This window comes from Cibotium barometz, chromosome 9 (genome assembly GCF_041138505.1).
Source record: "Cibotium barometz isolate CiBa-2024 chromosome 9, ASM4113850v1, whole genome shotgun sequence".
NCBI lineage: Eukaryota > Viridiplantae > Streptophyta > Polypodiopsida > Cyatheales > Cibotiaceae > Cibotium > Cibotium barometz.
Genome location: NC_141054.1, coordinates 10,354,141 through 10,375,266, shown reverse-complemented (window position 1 = coordinate 10,375,266; position 21,126 = coordinate 10,354,141). Strand labels below are relative to the sequence as shown.

At 40.2% G+C, this 21,126-nt stretch overlaps 1 protein-coding gene across 1 annotated transcript in view; it reads left to right on the top strand.

Annotated features, from left to right (window-relative positions):
* Positions 1 to 21,126, top strand: part of LOC147635248 (uncharacterized) — a 38,593-nt gene that overhangs the window by 4,404 nt on the left and 13,063 nt on the right. The window lies entirely within an intron of this gene.

The window sequence follows — 21,126 nt, the reverse complement described above, 5'->3', positions numbered from 1 at the left end:
TGATAAGATTGTTTCAGATTGTAACTTTTTATATTTGACAAGGTAATCTCGTCAATCATGGCGTAATTTTAGGGTGTTCATCATGGACATGAAAAATGATTTTCACGGGCCATAAAAACTAGTGGACATGAAAAACCAATAAATGATATTTTTAAAAATTTGGAGGGGTAGATGAGTGTTCTTACTATCTAAATGATAATTTTTAAATTTGGAGGGGTAGACAAGTGTTTTTACTATCTGTTTCAGATTTAGTCTCATAAGAAATATAAATTATCTAATTTTTCTTTCAATAGAACTTAATTTAACATATTTTATGATGTTAATGATTTTTTAAAGACATAAAAAGGTAAAAAACTATACGGTGTGAATATGTAGTCCAATTAAAACATGCAAAAGTGTAAATAAATGAAGGGTTTTCTTTCCTCAAGGTTTTTCAAGTACTAATATATTGAAACAATAAATAAGAACATAAAAACAGCCATTATTTTCTTCTTTTTCTCACAAAACACCCAACTTTATCCTCTTCTTGACCTCCACTTCCAGATTGGAAGTGGCATCAAAAATGTTATAGCCTGTTTTAACTCTCTATAGAACTCCCTCATTCACAAACAAAGAGCACAAACAAGTGATCAAAATCTCGAGTCTCTTCTTGAAGCCATCCAACTTGATCTCGTCGGTGGTTTGCAAGCTCCCCTCTCCTTCAAGATTCATTTTTTTCACTAAGGAAGCTGCTTTACCTTCCTTCAAGGACTCACTCTCACCTACCATTATCTAATCCTCATCTAGTCTCACTCACACCAAGCATAGATAGGAATATGAACTAAGGATCAATCTAATCTCTATTCTCGACTTTAATATCTATGTCAAATCTTTCTCTCTCTCTCTCTCTCTCTCTCTCTCTCTCTCTCTCTCTCACACACACACACACACACACACACACACACACACACACACACACACACAGAGCAAAGAGCAAAGAAAATGTAGAAGACTTGCAAACACATTTAGCACAAAGAGGAATTGTGCCTATTGATTATGTGATAATGCCTTATATTAAATATGATTAATAACTTCAAAGAGGGGTACGCTATTTTTCACATGAATCTGTGTTGGCATAGATTCCACATAGCAAGCTTATTATACAGATTGACTAATTAGTTTAACTAGAAATCTTTAAATAGTATTAAACTTATTAAATACTATTATTAACAAGTTTAACTATAAGATCAAGCTAGTAAGTAATTTAATATTAAAATTATTATTAGTATTTAATTTGAGTACTTCACAAGTTTAACTACAAGATTGAACAAATATGAAATTTAAGTACTTGACAAGTTTAACTTTAAGTGTAGCAGACTCATCGTCTTCGACACACTAAAGATTACTAGCATCCTCTCTAGGGCAGTATACCCTTAGGACTTGGCACAGGCTAGGAAGATGGCAACCTTTCTGTTCCACTCCACTACGCACTTAAATAGACTCAAGAACAGAATGCCACACAAGAGTTACCTAGAGTGACATGCATGTAACACAAGATGGAAGCAGGGAAGAGTTAGGACCCCACAAAACCATTTATTGCATGGGATCCCCTCTCAGTACACCAAAGTATCTCTATATACAATGGGTGTGTCCCCTTGGGCTATCATCATGAGCCAAGTGCTAAAAGTGGTCACTGATAGATATCTACCTTTGAAGTAGGTGAGAGGGGCCGAGCACAAGTAGGTGTGAGCACCGCTTTCCTAGCGGTCAAGTGGGTAGCCAAACTTGGGGAGTGGGGTCATCTGAGATTCCCACCTTGTGTGACTAGTGGGTGGTTGTGTGGGTGCCCTTGAGGTTCACGAACTTGCATGTTGACCTTGGGGGCTCACAAGCTAGGGTGTCCAACCTTGGGGGTTCCTGATTTTGGGCAGTGAGGGTGGCTACATGTAGGTCCCCCACCAATTAATCCATTCACCGCGTCTCCATGAACACTAGAAGCAGAGAGGCACATGTGGTGTCCTTCTTCCTTGACAAACTTGTGGAGGAACGCCAATGGAGGAAGGCATAGTGCCCTATGGGGAAGACTCAGAGCTCCTCGACTGGCTCTAAGATGCCAAGGATCTCTCATGCTACATGGTGGACATCATAGAGGTTCATGAATCTACCACCCTTCCGGACCCCACCATTGAGTACTTTGAGGTGATTAGTTTGGGAGAGCCCATCACTGATAGGAGATCACTGATAGGAGGCGTGGAAAGAACTCCACGTCCATCACATCCACCCTATTGGCCACCATCAAGGGATGAGTCACAAAGAAGGCACACTCAAATCCACCCATAGCCACAACCATCTCGGGCTAGCCCGACGTCACAGTGGAGACCCCCATCCCCATCGAGGAATTGCCGGGCCCGATCTAGAGGAAATGGTTACTTTGCATTGTGAGGGTCTCATGATGCCCCTTGTTGTTATCCTATGGTTCTCCATGCTCTTATTCTTGATCTCCATACTGTAGCCACAACCATCTCGGGCTAGCCCGACGTCACAGTGGAGCCCCCCATCCCCATCGAGGAACTGCCGGCGGGCCCGATCTAGAGGAGATGGTTACTTTGCATTGTGATGGTCTTATGATGCCCCTTGTTGTTATCCTGTGGTTCTCCATGCTCTTATTCTTGATCTCCATACTCTTCGTGCATAATGTAGGACTTTTGAGCCTTCTTTTAAAAGAAGCAATCTTTCTCAATGTGTCCAAGTTTGTGACAAAAATCACAAATGATTGAAGAGTTGTACTTAGCCTTCCCTTTGTAGCCTTTGTTTGATGTGTAGGGAGCCACTTGATTTGGTGTAGTGTTGGACAAGATGTCCTTTTTTGGTTTGATGTGAACCTTCTTCTCTTCCTCCAAAAGAGAAGCTTCAACATCCACAAGCTTTGTGATAGGCATGGTCAAACTTGTCACAATGCTGTCAAAATCGGGAGGCAATGACTTGAGTAACAACACAATGGCAATGGCAATGGAAATGTCTTCATACACCTTTAGTGAGATGCCGGCAAGTTGGGCCATAAGACAATGCATATAGTTAAGATGAGATACAAGAGAATTTATAGACTTCATATCAAGTTTAAAAAATTCAATGAGCAAACCAAACTTAGAGCTCCTAGATTGAGCCGCCCCAAATAGGATATCCAATTGATCCCATGAAGCCTTGGAAGATTCACACACATCCACATGGTAAATGTATGTGCCATCCAACTCAAGAGCTATGATAGATCTTGCTTTGTCATCTATGGTGTCCCATGCCAGAATAGTATCTTGGTCCCTTGGTTTCTTCTCCTTTCCACATGTGATGCTCCATAGGCCTTTCTTCATGAGGATGATCTTGATGCGAGTTTGCCAAGTGTGGAAGGTTTTCACCTTGAAGAGGAAGGTAGTATCATGTGAGGTCATTAGGGTTGAGAAAGTTGAGAAACACACTTGAGAGCAAGTATTGAAGAGGGTTTGACTCAAACTTGAGTCACCTTGAAGATTGAAGCTCTTATTACTGAATGAGAGACTTGAACTAGAAGCTTGTGAAAGGCTTGGATTTTATTTCAAGAAACTTGTTGGGCCTTGCAAGAGAGGCCAAGACCAACATTGAGATGAAGTAACTGATAAGGCTTAAACGCCTTTGGCCATATATACAAAAAATATATGAATGAAGAGGTGGCTAACTCGAATCCTCATCGGATTTCAAGTGATCATCATCATCATCATCTTCATCATCCTCTTCACTTCCTTCCACTGCTTCATGCTCGTAATCAGGATCCTCCTCTTTCTCTTCCTCTTCATCCTACATACATGCCATCAAGCGCAAGGTAAGCAAGGGCAATAAAATAAAATTAGTTGTAGATAAGAGAAGGGTTTAGGCTCACTTACCTCATCTGCTTGTGTCCCCAAAACAAACTCGTCCAAGTGTACAACGCGCATACGTATCCATGCCCACAATTGCGAACGGGGTGCTCTGTATCCATAGTCATATTCCTCCTAGTTGTTGGGTCATGCCCAGCAACCTACCTCTACAAAAAATAATTAAGAAAATATATAATTAGTTAAATAAAACAATATAGTATAAAACAAAATGAAAGAGGAGAAGAAATAATTACTAAAATAGGTACTTACAAAACGAGCATTGAAGGAGGAATTTCCAACCCAAGCCGAAGTGTGAAGCCCCTCACTTCTATATTTGGGAAGCACTTTCCGCGACTGTTGTTGAAAAGTATTTGGGTGCCTTCTCATAAATCTGCATGCATCTACATGCATGCAAACGTTTGCATACATGCATGCAAACGTTGGGCCTCTCCAAATTATTCTTTGCTGGTCTCTTGACATTTGCTCTCCTATTAGAGAGAATAAGCTTGATTCGTCTCTTCATCCACTCCTTCGAGAAGCAAAGGCCCGCATGTGGCACAATAAACTCCGAATTAAGCACATCAATGACGTATTGCTTTGAAAGCTCATCTTGTTCTTTCCACTTTTTGAAGGAGTTCATGAACTTCTGGTTTACAAGTACATGCATGTGGTTCATGAATTGCTTCCCTCGTGTATCCATCATGGGCACCCATCGACATCCACGTTGTATGGTAGGGTGCATGGATCAAATGGTGGAATGGGTCTATTGGGGCCTCGCTCATAATGAGTAGATGAAGAGACCCCTCCTGGTGGGGGGTGATGCATTGGGAGACCTAGTGCTGTTTTTGCCAAAGCCAAAGCAGCCTACTCCCCCCCGCTAGCACGTCTACTAGCCCCATTAGGAGGCATTTGGACATATTTTGGGCCTATTACTAATGAAAGTAATTAGCAACGGACCAATAGGAATAGAGGATTATGCACATTTGGTCTCCTTTGAGTATAGGGAGAGGGAGACTAGGCTTTAGGGAGGGGGACTAGGCTTTTAGTACTAATAATTATACTTGTCCCTTTAAAAAAGTAGGGGGTTTTGGGTAGGTATGGTCCCACCATTTTTGTGGCTCAAAAAATCCTTAAAATTTTGAAATTTTTGAGATCCCCCCAAAACTCACATTTCCCCCCAAAAACCCATCTCAAATCTCATTGTAATCAAAAATTTTGTTTTCAAGTCCGCTTTTCCTCTTGAACGTCCAAATTAAACTCTTCCTTCCTTTCTCTTCCATCTCTATCTCATTTGCCCAACCCTAATGAAACCATCAAAGCTTGAAACCCTAAACTTTCTCCTCCATCTTAATATCCCTCCCTTCTCGGAGCTCCATCTCTTTCATCTTTAAGGCTCCTGTAAAACCCTAGTTTGCACATCTCTTTCCTTTTTACTCTAAACATAACCTTTCTACTCTAGCTTCCAAGAAGATATGGTTGCACCAAGAAGACCAAAAGATGAGATTGAGGAGATATCCTTGCACAACAAGAAGGACGATGATGGTTCTTGGGTGGGAGAGGCATTTCGTAAGAGCACTTGGGTTTATCTACAGCCTGGCCGTAACCGAGTTCTCAACGGCAAATGTACTAGAGCACCATTGGAAAGGTCATTTACAAGGCTTCAAGAAGGCAAGCAATGGAAAACTAGTGGCCACGGTACAACCTGTTTACACAACACAAGATATCCATCTTTGTCAACAAACTTGATTTCCATACAATTGTAGAAAGGGGCATGTGAGATTATGATAGAGATGTTTCAATCTAAGTCAACTTATTTCTTGTTTGCAGATATTTTTCCTTCAAACATGGTAGAGGAGCAGCCATTGGAAAGCCTTACCGGAACATTTCAAGCATTGCATGCAGACATTGGTGAGGCAATGTTTTCTTGTAAAATAAGTGAACTTCTTAAGGAAAAGGTATTCTTTTACCGGCACTCCTATTTGGTGCCAAAGCAGGATGGTGGGTTTGGTAAGCTACAGATAATCACATCTCCACCCCTATCTTCTATAGAATGGCCAATTCTAGATGCTTGGACTGTAATGGTCATGAAATCAAAGATGCTTTGTGATATACAAGGGTCTTTGAAGTTTGCAAATCCCTCTCAATTTGTGAGTCTTAGTTGGGTATGCCCAATACATCTTTTTACCAAGATGTTTAATTAATTTTGTTTCTCACAAACACCTACCATGTTTGTGTGCAAGAAGGTATTAGTCGGTGATGACATGGTAGCCTTGCTTGGAGACCAGTAGAGGACTATAGAAGGAATACATAAGGATGACACATTCAAGTGCAGTATAGTAGAATCTAGTGTCTCATTTTGGTATCTCAAAGCTCGTGCCACACTACACATACGCTTCTATTATCAGCGGGCGGTGGATGAAAAAGAATAGTTGGGTCCCAATGTAGGCAGATGAACAAGTTGTTTTGTCTCTCGATATATGCGTTCGGTTGTCCAGTGGTGCAGTGGAAGTTGTAGGTGCAAGTAGACATTGGAGCCTCCTAAATATTAGAGAGCACCTCAATATCATGGTGGGAGGTGAGGATATTAGGAGAACACAATTCAAGGTGAACAATAGGAAGATTCAAAAAACGATTAGAGACAAAGACCTTGGAAGATTTCGATTGGGATGTTGATGGTATATCGCTCAATTAATGGGGATTTTGTATTTTGTGAATTTTGAAGCTACTTCAAGTATGTTAGTTTTGTGAAGTCCTTGCCCTCAAAAAAGTGTACTGAGAGCAATGAATTTTTTTCTTGTAACAGCTATGAATTTAGATTTTTATATTAAATTTATAACTCAACAAATTTACTCTAAAGTTGTCTTATATGTGCATAATAATGGCTAGCTCAGTGTAGGTACTAGGGTTCCTATTCCAAAATGGTTTAGTGGCACATAGATTTACAGCACATGGTTTTTTTATGTCGATGGTTTTGGAGTCCATCCAAAATAATATATAAAGACCAGTCCATAAGGGAATCGAGAACATAATATCTTACAACTTATAAGCTCTATACAAAAGCCACCCATGGATGCAAGTTCTTCTAATGAGAGGATTGTTCCTAGCAAGGTTGCTAGGCCAGCTATTTTAGCTATTTCTTTTGATGATGACTCTTATTCCTCTGTTGGGGATACAGATGACCAACCTATCCAAATATCTGAAAGCTTCAAAAAAGACCTTGAAGATGTAGACAAACTGATATGAAGCCAAAGAGGTGCATCAAAGAATTCTTCAGCAGATGAACAACCCAGAGAAGAAGGCGGAGGAAAAATCTGTCGTTCAGAATTAGAAAGGTCTTAAATCGATGGACTTAGGCCCAATAGAAGTCATTGTAAGACTTGTATTGAATTGTTGTATCTTATGACTAATGTGATGAAAAATTTCTACATGGACGTGTACTCTCTACAAAGTCCTCATAACGATTTTGAAGCAAACATCTTTAAAATTCAGTTTTAACCAAAGATAAGTTATGAGAATAAAAATTCTCAACAATCTATTTTATTATTGCAAAGCACAATACTCACAAAATACAATAATGACTAGGGCTGAATAAAAATATAGAATGTTTATACAAATATGAGCCGAGCTCAATAAAAATACAAAATCTTTACAATGTTTCCTCTGGACATACAAAATGCCTCTAAGCGGTTTTGGGCTCTGTAGCCTCAGCCTTGGCCTCCTCCTTTAGCTCACCCTTGGCCTCCTCCTTTGACTCAGCCTTGGCCTCCTCTTTTGTCTCCTTTGTTGGCACCTTGCCTGCCTTGTCCTTGCACTTGCCTGCAAATGGAAGCTTCCTCTTTGCCTTGCCCTTGCTTCCCTTCTTAGGGACTCCTTGTTTAAAGCTGAAATGCTTATTAGGGGAATGAAACGACATCTTTTTTCTCTTATTTGTTGCACGAGTGCCAGCAAACTGGTGGAAGTGGTGAGTCAGGGTCATCAGGCGTAATTGTATTATTTAGGAATAATGTTTATTGCCTTTGCCTGCACACTCCATAGCCAAAACTCTTTTGAGAGAACAAACTACACAACAACATAAAAGTCAATTAGAATAATGCGGGATCTCTCATGAAATGAACATAGAGAAATTATATTATAGTGACACAAGAAACTTACACAGCTGTCAAAATTAATATACTAGGAAAGGAGGAACTTCTAGAAATTTGCGACTATGTGCCAGCCACAAGAGAGCGAATCCTTTTGCATAGGAACGGGTTGGTTGAGAAATTTCCATTCTATATCCTTTTTCAATTTAGGACATAGAGTTTCAATCAATGAAATCACCCTCTTACATGCCCTACAATCAACGATATAAAGAATGACTTACAATCAACAATTAGGAAGCAAGAAGGAAACGATATACAGTATAATGACTTACAATTTAGACTATCCATGCATTGCGAGAAGGCTATTCATAAAAATTGTTCAGCATTTCACCACATTTATTAAACAAGCAGACTAGTGCTCTCTGAAATTGAGATAGTAAATAAAAAATATAAGAAACCTAAAATAGGCAACTAATAACTTAAATTCTATCAACAGCTTTAAATCCAAAGAAAGCACATACTTCTGTATATATGGCAGCACAACAAAAAAATTACCCGGACTAACTCCCTGGAAATAAGGAGCTCAATCATGTGGTGTCAATCCTATTATTTGACCTATATAAAGATGGTGCGAGTTTTTTTTTTGCTTTTCTCTGCACTCGAAATTTTCTCGCTTTCCATACCGGTGCAAGTCAGCTTTTTCCATAGCCATATCATCCATGGTGCGATAGGTGCATTTCGGCGTCGTTGCTTTCCCCTTATTGCCAGAGTGAACGGATTCCACCCGGACATTTCATTCAAGGTTGGTCATCACTAAATCATTTATTACTACAATGTCTTTCTGAGTAAGCTAGTCGTATTTTTTGATCAATGGGTAATCGATGGAATTATCAATGGAACTGGTGTTTCGAGCCTTTTTGGCAAGGAGGGTGGAAAATATGGGGGAAGTGGTAGAATATCTTATTATTCATTTGGATTATTTACTGGAATTATCCCACTACTATTACTAACAGTTGTCGCCTCTCCAGTTACTTAAGAAAAGCTCCAATTTGTGTTCATTTCTTTCGACTACTCCTCATCTTCCCCGGATCAGAGAAGCAATGGAGGCTAAGGGTTCTCACTTGTACAATGCTGTAGATGATGTGGATGATTTATTGCTGGAGGAGATTAAGGATGAGCCTAGTGCTATAGAGCATCTCTTTGATTTGCCGAGGAGGGTGGGGCACAGCAGGAGAAATCCCTTTGCCATGTAGAGCCTATGTTCAATGTTCCTTTCAGTTTGGAGGAGATTATTAAGGACATGGCAAGGACATCCCTAGAGGGAGAGTGGATAGACTATTGCAGGTTGGTCGGTGGAGGGAGTATCTCTTATGGGTCCATTACGCATGTCCACATGTCAAGCCTCAGAGTCACCTCATCTCATAATTCAAGCATGTCGAAGAGGTGGGACACTTACTCAGATGATCAACGTATCAAGATTTGTGTTGACATGTGCCGAGTGCATGGCAGGAAATGCAGGTTGCTAGAATATCATTTTGGGTTTGTTGCCTATCTCTCTCTTCATGCTAATAAGGAGGATTACACAAAAGAGGAGCTCAAAGGAAGGACTGATAAATCAAAACAGTCCTTTGTTTCAAGTGCTCACTCTGCAGTAGAAGAGGTCCTTGACCTTGTGTCCGAGAAGGAGGAGAAACTTTTGAGCACAAATTTTGATGTGGCAGAGTTTAAAGCCTCCACCATCATTGATGAAGGAACGTCATCTGTCCATGGGGAGCGATTAACGTCATCTGTCCGAGAAAGAGGAGAAACTTCGCTTATGCCTAATTCATCGCATGCATTCTGAAATTCCTCAATGCCTACTAAGATATTAGTTATATCTTTCATTATCTCATTTGCAAGTATCTGTCGTATCTTCTTGTAGCGTGGATCTCGAACTATGGAAAGAATGTCATGTTTTCTCACGCAGCTACGTAACATATCTCCAATATCTTAAGGACCATTATCACCACACGCATCTTTAAGAAAGGTCCTGTAATGAACTAACAAAGATTACTTATAGCAACAATACTATATAATGAATTATAAGTTAATGGAAAAAATCAAACAATAGATACACTCTAATAAGAATAACTTATAACCAAAAATCAAACAAACCTTGCTGCATGAATTCTTTGCATGAGAGCATCACCACCAATTGCAAGTGTTTGAATGTTGTTCATTGTCCTCTTTCGCTCTCTGGCTCCCATGGGTTTGCTCTTCATGTGCGAGATTGTATCCTGTAACTTGAGGATGTGGTCCTCTTTCTCTTTGCCCTCTCTCTATAGCTGTAAAATATTATTCTATGTAATTTCAAGAGCTTGTTGCACACTACTCAAAGTGACTTGCAAGCTATGAATTTGTGAGTTTAGAAATTTAACCTTCCATGCATCACACATACTTAAGTGTTTACAATATCCAAGGAGCCCATTCTCACCCTCTTCAACAAAATGAATGAATGAGGGTAGGTCTGTGAAAGGTGGAGAGAAATTTGAAGAAGGATCATTAGGATATAAATACATCAACCCAAAGATCCACATTACAATCACCCTATTGTCTTCTTTCTTGCTTCTCTTGTGCGTTTAGAGTTCTTTTCTCATAGGTGCATATTCATTCAAGATGCGAATATGCAAATCTACCTTCCTCACTCGTGATGAATTTGAGGTGTTTGTTATTTCTGTGAGTGCCATAGTAGACAAAATGGAGGATGGTAGATAGCTTGGATCTCAAAGAGAAGCTTGAAAGAGAGACATATCGCAAAGAGAGAAGGGCTTGGGGGAGAGAGAGAGAGAGAGAGAGAGAGAGAGAGAGAGAGAGAATCTTTTAGTTGTTGAGTCTCGGACAGAGAGGAGATGTGATAGTAATCAATGAAGAAAACGGTTTTTAGGTGGGTTTGCTATAAAATATAAATTTTAAATTACTAGCCTATCCGAAAATTTAAATTTAAATTAAACTTTTAATTAAAAAAATATAAGTTTTCCTTGTCTTTTAATGACTTGATTTAGAATTTGTGGGAACTTCAAAAACACAATAAAAGTGTATTAAATAAGATTGTCTTTTACTGACTGTTGATATGAAATTTAGAGGGAACTTCAAAAACGCAATGAAAGTGCATTAAATGTGATTGAAAGTTATTTTGAGACAATTATTTTGAATTGTAATAAAAAATATTTTTGGAGTCCCTATATGGAGGAGATTGATGATGTTTCGAGAGTTTTAGTGGCTAGAAAGAGAATCCTAGAGTGAAAATCCTAGAGAGGGAAAACTAGAGAGATCCCCTACTTTTAGGGCCAAAAGTAGGCATCATTATGAGGTTTGTCTCCTTAAGTCTCAATAAAATTAGTCTTAATTCCTTAAAATTAGGGATCCTTACAGGGCCCTTTTTATGCTCAAATGCCCCTTAATGCCCCCCCAGACTCCCTACTACGTCGTCGTCGTGTGGTGAAGACGGATGTGAGGGAGCAGGGGTGGTTGTAGTCAAGGAAGGTGGTGTAGGCTCATCACAGCCATTCCGTGATAGTCCTGCACCACTTAGCCCGTGCCACTTGGATGATAACATCGTATAATAATTGAGCATGTCTAGACATATGGTCTTCATGACACATTGACACGACCAAGTGTAGATGATGACATGGAGGAGAGCCATAGGAGAGTGCTAGGTAATATGCCACACCATTCAGTAACATCGGGCAGAGTGCGGAAGATGGCAAGGCTTCATACCGAAAGCATGGCTTAGACTCATCTTCCCCAACCTATGTGAATGAGGTGCCTCCATCATTGCCACATGAGGAGGAAGAGAATCTCATCATGGACGACATGGTGAATCACTTCTTTGGATGAGAGTTCATAGATGATAGTGAGCAAGCTCCAATGTCACAAGAGGAGGAAACCTTGTATAGAGAGGCAAGCACCCCTTTTTATGAGGAATGTTCGTACTCCACACTATGAGCAAACTTGGAGCTATTAAACTTGCAAAAAACTTATGGGTGGAGTGATGTAAGTGTCACAAGTCTTCTTCGGTAAGACCACCTCATTCTATTCTTTTAAATAGAAAGTGTTTCATGTTCTATAAACTCTCCTTGAAAATATTTTGACATATGATTCACACACGTGCATGTGTGTGTGTGTGTGTGTGTGTGAGAGAGAGAGAGAGAGAGAGAGAGAGTTGTGAAACATACAAGTAGGTTGTGATACACCACAACTAAAAGAGATTCCTTGCCATAATGAGAGTGGCTGCTGAATTCTTGTTGTTTGGATCTTTCAGGGGACTTCTTAGCAACAAGGTCATTAAATGATAGATTGTAGCTTGAACCCTGTGGACTTGATTTAACAAGGTTGTGGTAAGGCAACAATGAAAATGTCATACTGTACAAATAATTAGTACTCTCTTTGCTATGTAAGATGGTAGCTTCAACCCTGTAGACTTGATGGTGCCGCGACTCATCAACTTTACATAAGTTTGAGATCATCTTACTAATGCACCAATTGGAAGGAGTATCACTAGTAGAGATAATTTTCTAACTATTCTAAATTTTGCAAAAGAAACATTCAACAAGTCCTACACTACAAGGGATCGGGCTCATACCCGCGCTCCTAGCTGCGGAAAATGACTTGTGGAAAAAAAGTAACGGCCCCATGTATCAGCGCATGTATCATCGCGGCCAGAGACATGCTTGTAAAAGCACGTGTATAGAACCTATCAGACGCGCTAATACGAGGGCGTATACATGCGTTTTGTCAGTTTAGCTACGCTTAGACACGCTGATACGAGGGCGTATACATGTGTTTTGTCAGTTTAGCTACACTTATACATGCGCATTTCACAAAGTATCCGTGTATATACACACGATTTTTACAGAGTTGACGCGTCTATACACACGAACAGAGAGCAAAAAAAATAATCCAGAGAGTGCTATTTGGTACCTGAATGCTATTCTAGCATTCCAGCACCCAATAGCACTCTCTGGATTTTTTTTTGGGTGCATTGCACCATCCACGAGGAAGATTTAGTGCATTGTCATTACACGATTCAAGAACGACATGAATGCATACATTGTCAACACACGATTTAAGACAGACATGAATGCAATACTATCAATTCACGATTCAATATTACTATCAAAATTTTATGTGTACACATATATACAAGGGAGTTCATATGTCGAAGTAGCCCATGGCTTGAGTTACAAAAATATATATACAACCACATCCTCAATATGGAATGTGATACTATAAGTCTGAGTACTACTCAGACCCAGATGATGACCCGTTGCTCCCTCCATGATCAGATGAGCTCACATCGGTATACATGTCCGATGAGTAGTGCTCACGTCCAGCAGGAGCAGTGGCGGTGGGTGGATCATTAGTGGCAGGATCATCAGCAGGTGCAGCAGCAGCTTGTGCCTGTTCAAGTAATATATAGTATATAAGTATATATATATGTAATTTAATAAACCAAAATCATTCGTTTAGAGTTTTCAAGTACCTGTCAACCGTATGGTCTCATGGCCATCTCAAATTGCGCGTCCGTAATACGTCCCTCGGATCTAAAGAGGGTCCACGTGTCACTTTGCTATGCCAGCGAGCATACCCAATATCGTGGGCTGTGGGCTTCCTCCCCATAACCCGTCTCGCTATATCATAATCAACACAATTTGTAAGATTAAAACAATCATAGAATCAATGAGTTAAGTAAACAATCAAATAAAGTGGCAAGATACTTACGAACTCTGCCTCCCATGACTCGATGCTTCCAGATCCGAAATGCGAAGATCCAATGGTCTCCATCTGGATCCGTCGTGCCTCCACATGCTGCCTGCTCTTCACGCCACCCTCTGCTCGTTTCTTTGTCTCCTTCCACTCGCGTTTGTGCGTAGTGGGTGGCAGGTTTCTCGACAGGATAGCCACCCACAGCTACATTTAGCCCATCATCGTACGCGAGTTTCTTAAGGTGAGATCTTTTATTACTTAAGATCTCCCTTATTCGCGTCCTTCCCCATGCATCCAAGAATGTCGCATGTGGGGGATTGGGGTATCGACTATGTACGTCATCTATCACCTCTCCAACTAATCGGTTATTTTGATCTTTAAATCTAATAAAACGATTTCTGTACAAGTTTAAAACTACCCCATGCATGTACTCCATTACCTCTTTCCCCCTCGCATCCATCACTACCCCGCCCCTATCCGTTATATCATAGCAGATCACTCCCTCCACCTCTCTCACCTCTTCCTCATCCTCAGTGTTTCCTCTAACTCTTCTCCCTCTATCTCCTCTCTCACAGCGTGCCCTACTACCTCCCCACCAAAGCACCCGCTGCATCCTCCACTCCCACTCTTCCTACTACGACGTTTGCTCTCCTCTGTACTGCGGGTGGAGTCACGATTGGGGGATTGTCTACGTGACTGTGGCTATGAGGGAGTACGTGCCTAACATGACGATGCCTGGGAGGGTGTGCGTGAGTGTGTCTGGGAGACGGGGTATGTCTCCTCAGTGAGCGTGGAAGAGGAGAAGTTGCATGCCGTCTCGCCAGACTTGCAGGCATAGACGTGAGTGGAGTGACATGGATACTCGGGGGCGGGGTATAGATACCAGACAATCCAGGAGGGGGATGGGCATACATGTACTCTGTAAGCTCAACTGGACCATGATGACGCCCAAAATGATTTAGCATCTCCATCATCCAAGTGACGTACGCAAATGGATCGAATGAAGAACCTAGATCCATGAAGAATCTGCAAAAATAAAAGTATATACATGATTTTATCAAAGCACAAATGCAAGCTACACATATGATTTTGTGAAGGTAAGCCATATGCAGATGGGATCATCTCTCTGAAGAACCTAGATCGCAAGCATGGGTGAAACACAGTCGCGTGTAAAAACTTGTCCAAAAACGCATGTATATACGCGTGAGGAGTCTGTGCAAACAGGTTACACACAGATATACACGCGTTCCTACACGCAGCTTGCGTAAATTTTTTTTCAAAAACGACCGACCACTGACAAATCTTTCTTATAAAAAAAGCCCAGACTGTCACAATCGTTCACAAAAGTACTACCAGAGAAGGACGGAGACAATCGTTCACAAAAGTACTACCAGAGAAGGACGGAGACAATCGCATAAGGAAAAGAGACAATCGCATAAACAAATGAAAGGAAAGAGATAGGAGAAAGGACAAACTGACTCACCTCTGAAAAAGTGAGTCTTCTTTTTGGCTGGTTTCCTTCACCCGTGTCTACTCCTTGCACCCATGTCTGCTCTTTGCACTTGGCTTTAGTGCTCTGTTGGAAGAGGCGGCGATGAAGGAGAGGAAAGCTGAGTTTGAAAATGGTTTTTTGGAGAAGGCGGCGGGTTATTTTAGGTATAGACAGGTGGTCGCGTGTAGGAGCGCGTGTATTTTTGCGTGTATAATAAAACAACCGCATTTATACACTCGATTTTAAGGATGTAGCTGCGTTTATACATGCGATTTTAAGAATGTAGACATGCTGATACACGTAATTTCAAACAGTGAGACGTGCTTTTACATGCAATTAACACAAGATACAGCCACGTTTATACACGCGATTTTAAGGATATAGACGCACTGTTACACGCGATTAACACAAGATATAGAAAGTTTTTATACTTTCATTAAAAACTGATTATGATTATGTGTTTGCTCTTTTGTACATAGGATGTCATCAACCTCCTCAAGCAGTTCTGGTGAGGATGAGACAATGCGTCATCGTAATCGCGATGTGTGGTTGGGACAAAGGATTAAGTGTATGTGTAACGATGTCAAGGATGCATTATACGAGCACGTCAAATTACCTTGAATCACATCTCCATGTATGGAGAATGGAATCAAACAGGTTTAGAGGTGAGTAGATGTAAATTGATAGTATTCAAATGACTCATGGTATCCAAATTAAATTAATGGAGTTGTAATATATATACTCTAATTGAAGCAGGATGCAGTACCACACCCTAACATGGTGCCCTAAGCACGGCGAGAGCACGCAAAGCGTCGACGAGATGATGTTGGAGCTTCGAGATCTATTGTCAGAGAGATGAGTGGCAAAGGGATGACAATAGCCCTACACCCCACGAAGTTATGGAAGAGGAAGTGTTTGATGATATGGTGCGTTATCCTTTTAGGGATGATCCCAAAGGTATGGACGACGATGATATGGAACAAGAGCATCTTTACAAGGCTTCATCGACACCAGTTTTTGAAGGGTACACATTCTCTATTTTACGTGCTTCACTTGAACTACTATATACAAACAGTTTATGGATGGAGTAATGCAAGTCTTGACTCATTATTGAAGTAAGCATTCTAACTTACAAATTTGAATTAGTGGTTTAGGGTTTAGGGCTAATTGATGATATTGGATGTAGGCTATTATCAAACATGCTTCCAAAGAGAAATAGACTACCCACCTCAAGAGACATAGTGAGGCGCTATGTGACATCTCTTGGAGGATTGGATTATGATCGCATACATGCATGCGTCAATGATTGCATTCTCTTTCGTGGGACGCATAAGGAGGCTCGACAATATTGTCCCACTTGTGGTGAAGCAAAGTATAGTACAAATGTGAAAAGTTTTGATGTACCTCGTAAAGTCTTGCAACACTTTCCTATAATTCCTCGCATCAAACACATGTTCAAGTGCAAATCCATAGCAGAGCTCATGTCATGGCATTCCTCACATCGATCGGCGGGATGATGGCATGTAGAGAATTCCCGCAGACACTCCTGCTTGGAAGCATATTGAAGATGAGTGGCCCAGCTTTAAAACAGAGCCGAGAAACTTGAGACTTGGCCTAGGTATGGATGGAGTGAATCCATTTGGTTTCAAAAGCACCGCATTCAGCATGTGGCCAGTTGTGTTGGTGAATTACAACCTTCCACCATCAATGGCGATCAAGAAGGGACATCTTATGTTATCCCTTCTAACTCCAGGGAAACATAAAGTCAAGCATATGGATGTTTATCTCAAACCGTTAATTGATGGGTTGGAGGAACTATGGAGAGGTGTTGCGGTGTGGTGGACATTAGTAGGCCTCCCTCCTCTCGACACTTCGACTTAAAAGTAGTGTTGATGTGGACAATGCATGACTTTCCAGGATACAACAATTGTTTTGGTAAGAATTCTAATTACCTCCCTACTCTAATACTATTGGCTATATTAATTATAACTATTGACTTTATTATTCTAACTTTTATTTATATTTTAACAGGTTTCAAAACATCGGGTAAACATGCATGTCCTGTTTGTGGCCCTTCCTTAGTACATGGGTATGCTGACGGTTTGTGTAAGACCATATTCGATAATCATCATCGATTTCTCCCCGTCAGATCATCCTAAGTAAGAGTAACATTCCTCCACAAACACTTCGTGCAAAAGATTGGAAGCGTATTTGGGAGTCTACAAATGTTCTTCCTCCAGATGGCATGAACAGGTACAGTAATGTTTTTCAATCTTGTTTTGTGTAGTCTCTAATTGGATTAAAGATCACATAGAGCAATCCCTTGTGTAGGTACTCCATTTTTTTTTGGCTACCATATTGGACCCATCTTAAGATCAACCATCTTCTTGATCCTATGCACATCTTCAAGAATGTGGGATCTGGTATTTGGGAACATGTTATTTTGGTAAATGAGACAATGTTAGCGTATGGGAGGACTTGCGGTCGCAGGACGTATGCGTCAAGCTTGGTCACAAGAGGAGGGTGGGCACGTTCGTCTTCCGCCTGCACCATGGATTATATCAAAGAAAGAGGAGAAGTAGGTAAAGCAGGCCATCACCACTTTGCGTACTCCCACTGGATGCATGAGATCATTTAAGGGAGCCTTTACAACCACTAAGAAAAGAGGCGTTGAGCAACTATATGGGTTGAAGTCCCACGATTGACACAAGATGCTCCAAGTAAGTGTTTTCCAAGTCTTGTACGTTGAAATTAAATTTTGTAATGCCATAAACTATACATACATGTGCTCTTATGTGCGCAGTTCATACTACCTACTAGCATCGATCATTGTACAAACAAGAGTTTGAAAAAATGTATTTATAAGATGGGCGAGCTTGTGAGGTATGTAAAACCCATGTCAGATCACCCTTCATTATACCTTGTAAAATGAACGTGCATGAGGTATAACGTACTATTCATTTATTTTTCAGATATGTTAGTTCCAAAGCAATTGATCCAGCCATGTTGGATGATGCATGTGTTATGGCAGTGGAGGTGGTTTGTTTGGTAGAGGAGACTTTTCCGCGAACCATTCTCACAAGTCAACTACATCTCATTGTGGATTTAGTGGACGAAATTCCTTTATGTGGCACTGTGTATGCACGTTGGATGTTCTTCCTAGAGCGCTTCATGAAGACTTTAAAAGACTTTGTAAGACAAAGTGCAAGGCCCGAAGGAAGCATGGCCGAGGGTTGGTTGATACAAGAGTCTCTTGTATATATTTCAGAATTTCTTAGTCAGGTGGACAGCTCTTTGCCGCGACTATGGATCAATGAAGAGGACTTGAGGATGACCTCTATTGTGCCTCAAGGAAAAGGACAGAGTAAAGTAATTGACAGAACATTGATTGATGATCTCAATTTCACTTGCATCCTTAATAGTGATGTGATGAGCAGATGGGTTACAAGATATGAGGATGCAAAGACAAAAAGGTAAGCAGAAAGAGCTCTCTTTCGGAGGCAACATGGCTTTCGTAAGGCGTACCCTAAGCATCTAGCAACACTTCCGAATGATATCCATGTTGATTGGTTGCATGAGGAAATGGAGAGAGCAGAGAGCGGCGAGGGGCTGCATATCATGGTGGAAGAATGGGAGTATGCACGAGGATGCATGTTAAAGGTACATAGAACTAATGTTTTGCATTAGTTGTAAGTGATTTGTTTTTAATATTTATTCACATTGCTTACACAAATATTGCTTATATTTTGGTCCAATGCACTATGTTCAATGCTATATGGTGTGAAGGCAAGCATTTTTGAACACAAAGAATTGATGAAAAGAGGAATGTACAAGATTGCGGTGTCATTAGTAGCTTTGAGGGAGCTTATGGAAAAATGGATGATTATTGTGGCACAATCCAAGACATATTTAGGCTTGACTTTCGTCGCTTCTTTGTGTATGTTTTGGATGTCAAATGGAAAATGAACGTGGTGGAAAAAGGGCCTAATGCAATGATAAAATGCCATGCAAGTGGCTCTGTAACTATTGACTTTACAAAGTTTTGGCAAACAAAGAAAGATAGGCTCGTATTGCCACAACAATGTGAGCAGGTATGCATTTTTTTACTAATGTGTTTCATGTACATATATATATAAGCTCGCGTACCCCTTGACTTTTGATATGCTAATTAATTACTGCAATATGTGTATTTGAGTAGGTTATCTATCTGCCAATGGTGCATGACATTAAATGGTGGTACGTCATCCCTATTGCACCACGTTCCAAAGTGATGTATAATACATTCACTGATATGGAGCATATGGAGGATGTAACAAGCCGCAATGAAGATGATGTCGAACATGCCAATGAAGATGTTTTGAGTCGATGATCAAGAAATAAGAGATGATCGTGATAATGAGGATGAGCGTGCCATTTCTCATGATCATGAGGATGACCCTACCATTGAGGATGATAGTGATGTTGAGATGAGGATGATCAGGGCATCGATACCATTATCAATGGACATAATATCGATAGTGGAATAAATTTAATCGTAGCCTTACAAATTGATCAAATGGATATTGATGTTGATCGTTTGGCAAGGATCTTATTGAAGATGAGATCGAACCCTAACCAGTCCATCACTGTATCGTTCTAAATTGATGACATTTCTATTGTATATGTTGTCTTTGAATTATCATCTTATGATTTATTTTTGAATATATTTCATCGTTGTAAATGCATGTAGTGGGATTGTGTAATGATATATACTGTAATGTACTATGAGATGGTTTAAAGAAAATGGTTTTTAATTTTGTAAAGGAATAGAGTTTTTCTTAATAAAGTTCTCGCGTGTAATAATGCGTGTACAATTGCGTGTATATACACCCGCTGATACACACGTTTTTGAAACCAGTATACACGCGAATTTAGATGCCAATATACACGCACTGGTAGACACGTTTCTGAAACCAGTATACACGTGAATTTAGATGCCAGTATACACGCGTCCGATACCACTCATATACATGCATGACCATACACGCGCTCGTAACTTATCGCGTGTATTGAACGCGTGTATGGCAGCAGTGTCTTGTAGTGCTAGGAGATTGTTTTTCAATCGAGAGTTCTCTCTCTCTCTCTATCTCTCTCATAAACATATATCTTAATGTACACATCACTCATGGATAAACGATGCAGGATAAGGTGGTACGAAAAGCAGTGTCCCGGATATTTCTGTTAGCACATCTCCATGCATCACAAGAGAAAAACTAAAGTGCTTTACATTATTTCAAGACTTGATATGTATGAAAAGCACTTGGTTTCTCTACTAAAGATACTAAAATATAATATAAAGAAGTACTTAAAAAGTTTCAAAGCAGTGCACCTCAGCATGCACTTACTATTTTTGTTGGGCCTTGTCAAGGTGTTGCTAATGCTGTGGGTGTGAGTCCCTAGTCAAGAGGAAGAGGAAAGGAAAGAGGGAGGGATGTGTATATGTAAGTTGTAGATATTGGTCAAGGTAAGGTAGGGACACTAACTTAATTAATGGTTGCAAAGTTCCAATTAAATAAAACAACTTATGTAGCTGGTTCAATTAAAGGAAAGAGGGAGGGATGTGTATATGTTAGTTGTAGATATTGGTCAAGGTAAGGTAGGGACACTAACTTAATTAATGGTTGCAAAGTACCAATTAAATAAAACAACTTATGTAGCTGGTTCAAATAAGCAACAGTAATAGTAACAGTAACTAAGACTATATTAGGGAGTTTGGAAAAATCTCAATTCCTATTTTGCAAGATCAAAAAATGGGGGGCATGGAAAACCCTTTTAAGATTTTACCAAAACCCCCTCATGTGACATATCGTTCGAGATCTTGGAGAGTAATCCACATTCTCCAACAACTTTGGATTTGGTAATAGGTATGCTCAAGATACACCAAAAAGTAGAATAGAAAGTAAAT